Here is a 9,070-nt window from a genome sequence, read left to right on the forward strand (position 1 = left end):
ACTTTTAAAAAAGATTAAAAATATTCGAATGCATCATTTTAAATTTTTTAAAAATTTTCAGGGACTATTTTAAGAGTTTTTAAACTCTTTGGGGACTGTTTTATACTTTATCAAAGGGACTAATTTATCCAACTCGTACACGTGAACAGTTAGCAGACATGTGTGAGAGTTAACGTTCCACATTAGCAATAATCGTTAGTAACTAATGGAGAAAAATTATATTGTCTAATAAAATAAATATTAAAAATTATTTTTTGTATTTTAAAATTTAAAGGATTAAAGTATTCGATCTAAAAATTTTTAGATACTAATTTAAATAATTACTCATAAATTATTTTTATTATATACCATAACATAGGAATTGAAAATTTGTCTGCATGAAGATCTTTTAGTAAATAATTATTAAATATTTTTTAATTAATTAATATTAGTCAACTTTTTTAATATTTGATATGGTCATCATCAATACGAGCTATAATTCGGTATTATGACCATCATCAATACGAGCTATAACTCAATATCACCCGTTATAGCTCGGCTTTTATGAGCTATAACTCGGTTCCGTTTATTTTCTTATCATAACCGATATCCAAACGGCACAACGATCAGATACGTTATCAAGCCGACGTAAATTCTCGAACCGTAACTGACGAAGAGCTCACCATAAAAAAGCAAGGTAAAGTATCTTCTTCAGTAAATTCAAAGATACACAGTATACTAACTTAAGCTTCGGAGTGCCTTTGCAGGTACACTCTCCCCCTTTCCCCGACGATCATATTCTCGCATCACATCAGAAGGAGAGGCTCGGACTCAAGGGTTGGACGATCAGCCTCTGAGGATATAGTTCAGCAGTCACCCGTCATTAGAAGCCGACCTATTCTACAAAAAAGAATAATTGGCGCCCACCGTGGGCCGAGAAATAAATCTTTTTTGTTGGTCCCATTACTTCTCGTCGCATCCATGGCTGACGCGCCACCCCCTTCCCCATCCGAGCTCATGCGGATGGTAACCGAGTTACAGCAAGCCAATCAGCGTATGGCAGAGGAAAATCAAAGAATGGCTGCCCAAATTGCCGAACTGAATAATGCCCGGATCGAAAACAATAACGCTCACCTACATCAACAAGACGATGAAGAGCATCATTCCGACCCGTCCCATGTCTCGGAGACCATCCGAGTCGAAGGAGCCCAGCCTGAAGACGAAAACAAAGAACCTGACGAGCCCGTGAGGCCCTTCACCCCAGAAGTAATGAATTTCGAGCTACCAAAAAGATTCACTTTGCCACTAACCCTCACACCTTATGATGGGCTCGGCGACCCGAAAAAATTCCTCAAAAAATTCCGATCAATAATGATTGTTAACTGTGCATCAGATACTATTTTATGCCGTTGTTTTCTGAATTATTTAGACGGTCCTGCACTTGATTGGTTGTGTGCTTTGCCTGCAGGTTCTATCTCACGATTTCAGCAGCTGGCCAAGCTATTTGAAGAACACTTTGCTGGATCTGCAATTTATCTCCACGACTCCGATTACTTGAACACAATCAAGCTGGGACCAAATGAAAGCCTGAATGAATATATGACCCGCTTCACAAAAGTCGCTATCAATATACCCGATCTCCACCCCGAGGTCCATCTGCACGCAATCAAAAGCGGACTCCGACCTGGGAAGTTCCAAGAAACCATCGCAGTAGCCAAGCCGAAGACCCTTGCTGAGTTCCGCGAGAAAGCCAAAGGCCAAATTGATATCGAGGAGCTCAGACAAGCTCGGAAGTCCGACAAAATATATTACCGAGACGAAGATAAAACTCCAAGCGCTAGGAAAAATTTTAAACTAACCCCTCGATTTGATTCTTATACATAGTTTAACACCAAGAGAGAGGATATCATCAAAGAGATCCTCAACTCGAAGCTCATCAGGCCTCCAAGGAAGGCCGGAACCTATCAAGGTACCAAGAATGTGGACAAGTCCAAATATTGTGCCTTCCACTAGAAGCACGGCCACACCACCGACGACTGCGTGGTCGCGAAGGACCTCTTGGAGCGGCTAGCTCGGCAAGGACACCTTGACAAGTACATTGGTGGTCACATCCAAAAGCATACCACACCTACCTCAAAGAATGACTCATCCGAGCAACTAAACCGAGGAAAAGAAAAGGCATCCTCGAGCCAATACGAAAAGCCACGAGGTATAATTAATTGTATTTCAGGGGGATACACCAGTGGAGGGCAATCAAATTCGGCCAGGAAAAGGTCATTCCGAGCAATTTTCTCGGTGGATGGACCACAACGCGATACCGGAGTCGCGAACCAACTTCCCCAAGTAACTTTTACACACGCAGACTTCGATTCCAGTATTCAGAACTTAGATGATCCTGTCGTCATTACCCTTCAACTGGGAGATCTGTTGGTAAGGAAAGTACTCCTAGATCCTGGGAGCAGCGCCGACGTTCTGTTCTACTCAACATTCCAAAAGATGAAACTCAGCGACAACATAATCCAATCAACAGGGGGAGACCTAGTCTGTTTCTCAGGAGAAAGAGTTCCACTCTTGGGTTCAGTGTGGTTGCAAACCACACTGGGTGAGCATCCTCTTTCCAAAACATGTGATATTCAATATTTAGTAGTAGATTGCTTTAGCCCATATAACCTTATACTTGGCCGACCTTTCTTAAATAAGTTCGACGCAATTGTGTCTACAGTTCACCTGTGTGTCAAGTTTTCTCTGTAGGACGATCAAGTTATAATGATTCACGGAGACCATAAAGAAGCACGCCAATGTTACAACATCAGCATGAAATTCCCAAATCGTTCAAAGCAACAAGTCAACAATGTCGACCTCGGCACCAGCAGCTCGGCACTAGCCGACTTAGATCCAAGAGCCGACTTCCTTGAACGACCTACACCATCAGATGACTTACAGAAAGTTTATTTCAACAATGATCCTAATAAATTTACTTATGTAGGTACATCAATCAGTGCAGTGGAGCTAAGGGACATCGCCGCCTTTCTACAGGAGCAAGCCGACCTATTTGCATGGACGCCTTCGGACATGCCCAGCATAGACCCACAAATCATTAGCCACAAACTAGCTATAAATCTGACCGCCTGACCAGTACAGTAGAAGAAAAGAAAACTCGGCGATGAAAAGAAAAAGGCGTCATTAAAAGAAACTCAAAAGCTAATCAACGCGGAATTCATCAGAGAAATCAGATTTACTACCTGGCTTGCGAACGTGGTAATGGTAAGGAAACAAAACGGTAAGTGGCGCATGTGCGTCGACTTTACCGACCTAAATAAAGCATGCCCAAAGGATTCTTATCCTTTACCATCCATGGACTCTTTGGTGGATAACGCCTTAGGTTATGCTACCTTAAGTTTTATGGATGCGTATTCGGGCTATAATCAAATCCTCATGCACCCATCCGATCAAAATAAAACAACATTTATCACTGATTTTGGTAACTACTGTTATAAAGTTATGCCCTTTGGATTAAAGAATGCAGGAGCAACTTACCAGCGTCTTATGGACAAGGTCTTCGCCAAACAAATCGGCAGGAACATCGAAGTGTATGTCGATGACATGGTCGCCAAAACAGAGAACGGAAAAACCCACATCGACGATCTAGCAGAAATCTTCGGCGAAATACGCTGCTATAACATGCTCCTAAACCCAGAGAAATGCGCATTCGCTGTTCAAGGTGGTAAGTTCTTAGGTTTTTTACTAACAAGCAGGGGCATTGAGGCAAATCCTGACAAATGCCGAGCTGTTGTCGATATGGTAAGCCCAAAAACAGTAAAAAAAGTATAGCGCCTCACAGGAAGACTTGCTGTACTATCAAGATTTGTACCATGCTTAGCTTCAAAGTCTTTTCCCTTTTTCCAAACGATAAAAAAGAAAAACAAATTTCAATGGAATGACAACTGTGAGAAAGCTTTTTCCAAACTAAAAATAACTCTCTCACAACCGCCGATTTTGCAAAAACCCCTCCAAGGGGAAGATTTATTCTTATATTTATCAGTTACTGATTGGGCGATAAGTTCTGCTATTGTTACAGAAAGAAACAAAGTTCAGCATCCAATATACTTTGTCAGTAAAACTCTTCAGCATGCCGAGCTCAACTACCCGAGAATAGAAAAGCTCGCCTTAGCCCTAATATTTTCGGCGAGAAAACTCTGACTTTATTTCCAGAGCCACGTAATCTATGTCCGAACAGATCACCCATTAAGACAGGTACTACACAAACCATAAATTGCAGGCAGGCTTATAAAATGGGCGATTGAATTGTCAGAATTCGACATCAGATATCAATCAAGAGGACCGATTAAGTCCCAGTTCTTGGCCAATTTTATTGCAGAGCTTACGATACCTACAAAGGAAGACCATACAAAGCAATGGACTTTATATGTAGACGGCTCATCCAACAATGAGGGCTGTGGAGCTGGAATCCATCTGGAAGCAGACCTATCTTTCAAAGCCAATAACAATCAATCTGAATATGAAGCCCTAGTCGCAGGACTCCGACTTTGTTTGGATCTCCAAATATCTGCCATAAAGGTATACTGTGACTCCCTATTGATTGTACAGCAGGTAAATGACCTTTTTCAGGTACGAGACCCTCTTCTTTCTAAATATCTACTGTTAGTAAAAGATTTAAGTTCAAAATTTTCAAAATTTGAAATACAACACATACCACGAGAACAAAACCATAGAGCCAACATTTTATCAAAACTAGGCAGCACACAATCCGACTCATCTATACTACATCAATTCACTATAACATCTCCAAGTGTGAGCCTAACAGATGTGTTAAGTGTTACACAGGAACAGGATTGGAGGAACGACTTCATAGAATATTTACAAACAGGTCATATACCAGATCATATAGACAATAGAAAGAAGTTTCGCCGACAAGCGTCTTTTTTCACGATAGTCAATGGAACATTATACAGGCAAGGATACACTCGCCCGCTGCTAAAGTGCCTTAACAGAGCTGAAGCCGACATAGCATTGGCCGAGGCACATGAAGGAATTTGTGGAACACATACAGGAGCTCGGAGCTTAACCTCAAAAATAATCCGCGCTGGTTTCTTTTGGCCGACGTTGAAACATGATAGCCAAAACAAGGTACAGACTTGTGAAAATTGTCAATAACATGCACCAATCATCCACATTCCTGCCGAGAATATTCATCATTCCGATGTTATTTGGCCTTTCAACCAATGGGGGCTGGATATCCTCGGTCCATTCCCAACGGCACCGGGCCAGGTAAAATTTCTTATAGTTGCAATTGATTATTTCTCAAAATGGGTTGAAGCCCAACATTTAGCTAGGATTACATACCAACAAATGATTTCTTTCGTTTGGAAAAATCTTATTTGCCGTTTCGGCATCCCACACCATATAATCACTAACAATGGGCGCCAGTTCGTCGATCAGAAATTTCAAACTTTTTGCAGAACTTTAAAATCAAACAGCATTTTGCTTTGGTTGAGCATCCTCAGACAAACGGATTACCCGAAGCAGCAAATAAAGTCATCTTACATGCACTCAAGAAGAAGTTAGACGACACTAAAGGACTCTGGGCCGAATTAATACCTGAAGTCCTTTGGGGATATAATACAACACCACAATCAACAACAAAAGAGACACCATTCCGACTTGTCTATGGCTCTGAAGCGATGATACCACTAGAAATATCACAAAGCTCTATCAGAACTAATCTGGGTAGTCACGATGAAGCTCGGAGAGCCGAGTTGGATATCATCAAGGAAATAAGAGATATAGCAACACTCAGACAACGTGCAGCGCAACAGGCAATAGCTCGGCGACACAATAAATCGGTAAGAAGCCGATCATTTCAAAAGGATGACATAGTACTTTGAAAGACAGAGAATGCTCAGAAACCAACCTCACATGGAAAGCTCGCAACAAACTGGGACGGCCCATACCGAGTAACACAAGTCCTCGGTAACGAAGCATATAAGCTAGAATCACTAAATGGTACAATCCTACCTAATACTTAGAATGTTTCCTCCCTTAAGAAATTTTATAGTTAAAAGTCTGGGTCAGGCTTGTACTCTTTTTTCTACTACCAAGATTTTTTCCCAAAAGAATTTTGCTTAGAGATGTTTTAACGAGGCTAGCCTACCTGCACCTTTGTATTCAAAGGTCTAACATTTTACTGTACATGACAAATAAGTTTATCTTCTTAACTAACAAATTATACTATCAGTTATCTTCATTATTAAACGATGAAATTCTATCTATTGTTCATAAAGTTCCAACGACAAAAATACTTGTCTAATCACAATCCGCCTATACTCGGCAATCATATTGTACAAACGGAAATATTCCGATCAATTGAACAAAGATTTTTCCAAAACAAAAAGCAACTCCAAAATATGTCACATAATCAAAGGCAAACAATCCTTAAATCCAAACGACACAATCCAAGTTCAAAAGCATCACATGCTACTATCTATTACATCTACAGCATCAAAGTATTCAAAAAAGCATATAAAGTTTTACAAAACAAAACATAATCATAAACAGAACACATTAAACATTATCAGCCTCATCTTCGACGTCACCATCATCCTCGACCATCTTGCTATCACGAACAATCTTCCCAGGATCCATCTCGGATAAATCCACTTCTGGTGCCAGAAACTTTGCTTGTAAGAGAGCCCTTTCAAATCCTTCAACAAATGAATCCAAAATCTCATCACCTTTCTTTTTCTCCATTTCTTTTAGCTGAGCAGTTACTTCAATCAACCGAGTTTGCACGCTCGCCAAGTCAGCCTCCTTCTTCCTCAAGTCCTCAACATCGTTAGCGTAATTATCTTTGGTCTCTTTCAACTGCTTTTTAACATCAGCCAATTTAATCTCCAGCTCGGTAACCATACCTTTACTCTTACTTAACTCTTCTTTGATCAGCGAGTTTTTCTCCCTTTCAACTGTCACCTCCTTATGTTTCAACTCCTGGCTACGCCCCAAACTTGCTAGCCTCAGGCCAACAACCTACAACACACCATCACAAAAAGTTAAAAATCATTTCTCCAATAAAATCAAAGTATAAACAAGGTCAGACGATTACCTGCATATACTACCTGATGGCCGTCTCCCCAACCTCATTAGCCAGAGACACATCGGCCGAGGATTGGCAATACTCATCTGCTACAACCATATAAGGATAATCCCTCCCCCACACTGATAAACCCTCACTCTGATCAGACATCTCATGAAGCTTTCCATGATTACTCATGAAAGCCCGAATTTCTTCCAACGGAACCCCCTGCTCTTTCCCACCAGAATCTTCTGATAAATACACCACGTCCGACTTCCTCTTCTTCACAACCACTTTTGTCCGAACACGAGGGGGCTGCGTAACTTCTCCAGCCACAGCCCCTTTTTCTCGGTTAGATGATGACACTTCCTTCTCCAGAATTTTATTTTTAAATCGTTACCTCAGGGATGCAGCTGAAACTCCAGGATATTTACCACCTGCAAAAAAGCACCATATGTTAGACATCCATAGAAGAATAATATATACATAAAATAAAACCCCAAACTCACCCAAGTACTCCAAAACAGCATCCTTATTTTCTTCCCACTTGAGTAACTCATACATAGATATAAGCTCCTTACGATCAATATTTTCTACCAAGAACTCAATCAAACAAACATTCCTCGGTGATATCACATTAGGACCGAGTATATTTTGAGGTTCCGAGCACCACCACAATGGAAACCTCTTGGCCAAGTTCTCATCAACATAAAAAGGGAAGTCCTTTTCCGGACTCCTAACCTTAAGGAACATTTCCTTAAAATCCTTAAAAGAGGATTTATACAACTTGAATATACCAAACCCGGGGGTGCTATTCAAATTTATCCAGCCCCGCTTCCACACCCCCTTTGCTTGGAATAACAAAAAAGAACAGATCCACTGATGGCTTCTCGTCAAGAAATTCCATCAGAACCTCAAAGGAATGGAGGAACGCCCATCCGTTTGAATGAAGCTGAGAGGCACCACAGTTTAACTATTTCAAAACCTGGCATTCAAACTCTGTAAAAGGCAACCTCACTCTCAACTCTTCTAAGACACAACTATGCATATAAAAAAATTCGAACCCCTGCCCCCGATGGTAAACCCTATCATCAACACTACATGGCAACAACTCAACTTGAACTTTGCAACCAGCCCTTACAACCTTCGCGGCACTCACTTCCTTCACAGCAGCTTCATCACAAAATAAAGAAACTCGCGATCTCACATCCTCACTAACCCAGTCGTAGGACCAGTCTATCTTATCTTTTTTCTCCTTCTCAAACCCCATCAGAATACAAGACCAGAAAAACGAAAGGAAGAAGACGCAGAGGGAAATAAAAATGAGAGAAATGGCATGCATACCTCTTTTACTCATTCTGCTTTTCCAAGTAGCAGAAACCAAGAGTCAGTCATAAACAACTTGGTAGCCACACCATCAACTTAACCACACCCCAAGTAACTGTTACTCTATCAAGTCAAACGGTAAAGTTGCTTTGGAAACATAACAAGTTTTAAATGCTCCAATAAAACTTTCTCTCTCCCCACTAAAAGCGGACACGACCTCCCACTTTCAACAAAATTCTCTTTTTTATGAAGTACGTTGAACTGGGGCTCATCGGGGTTACCTACTTAAACCGAGTTATAACTCATCAAAAAACTCAACCTGCTTCATTAAAAAACTCTCCTCAGACTAAGCTTGGGGGCTGTGATATGGTCGTCATCAATACGAGCTATAACTCGGTATTATGACCATCATCAATACGAGCTATAACTCAATATCACTCGTTATAGCTCGGCTTTTACGAGCTATAACTCGGTTCCGTTTATTTTCTTATCATAACCGATACCCAAACGGCACAACGATCAGATACGTTATCAAGCCGACGTAAATGCTCGAACCGTAACTGACGAGGAGCTCACCATACAAAAGCAAGGTAAAGTATCTTCTTCAGTAAGTTCAAAGATACACAGTATACTAACTTAAGTTTCGGAGTGCCTTTGCAGGTACATTCCCCCCCC

The sequence above is a fragment of the Arachis ipaensis genome, chromosome B06 (genome assembly GCF_000816755.2).
Source record: "Arachis ipaensis cultivar K30076 chromosome B06, Araip1.1, whole genome shotgun sequence".
In the NCBI taxonomy this organism is placed as follows: Eukaryota; Viridiplantae; Streptophyta; class Magnoliopsida; order Fabales; family Fabaceae; genus Arachis; species Arachis ipaensis.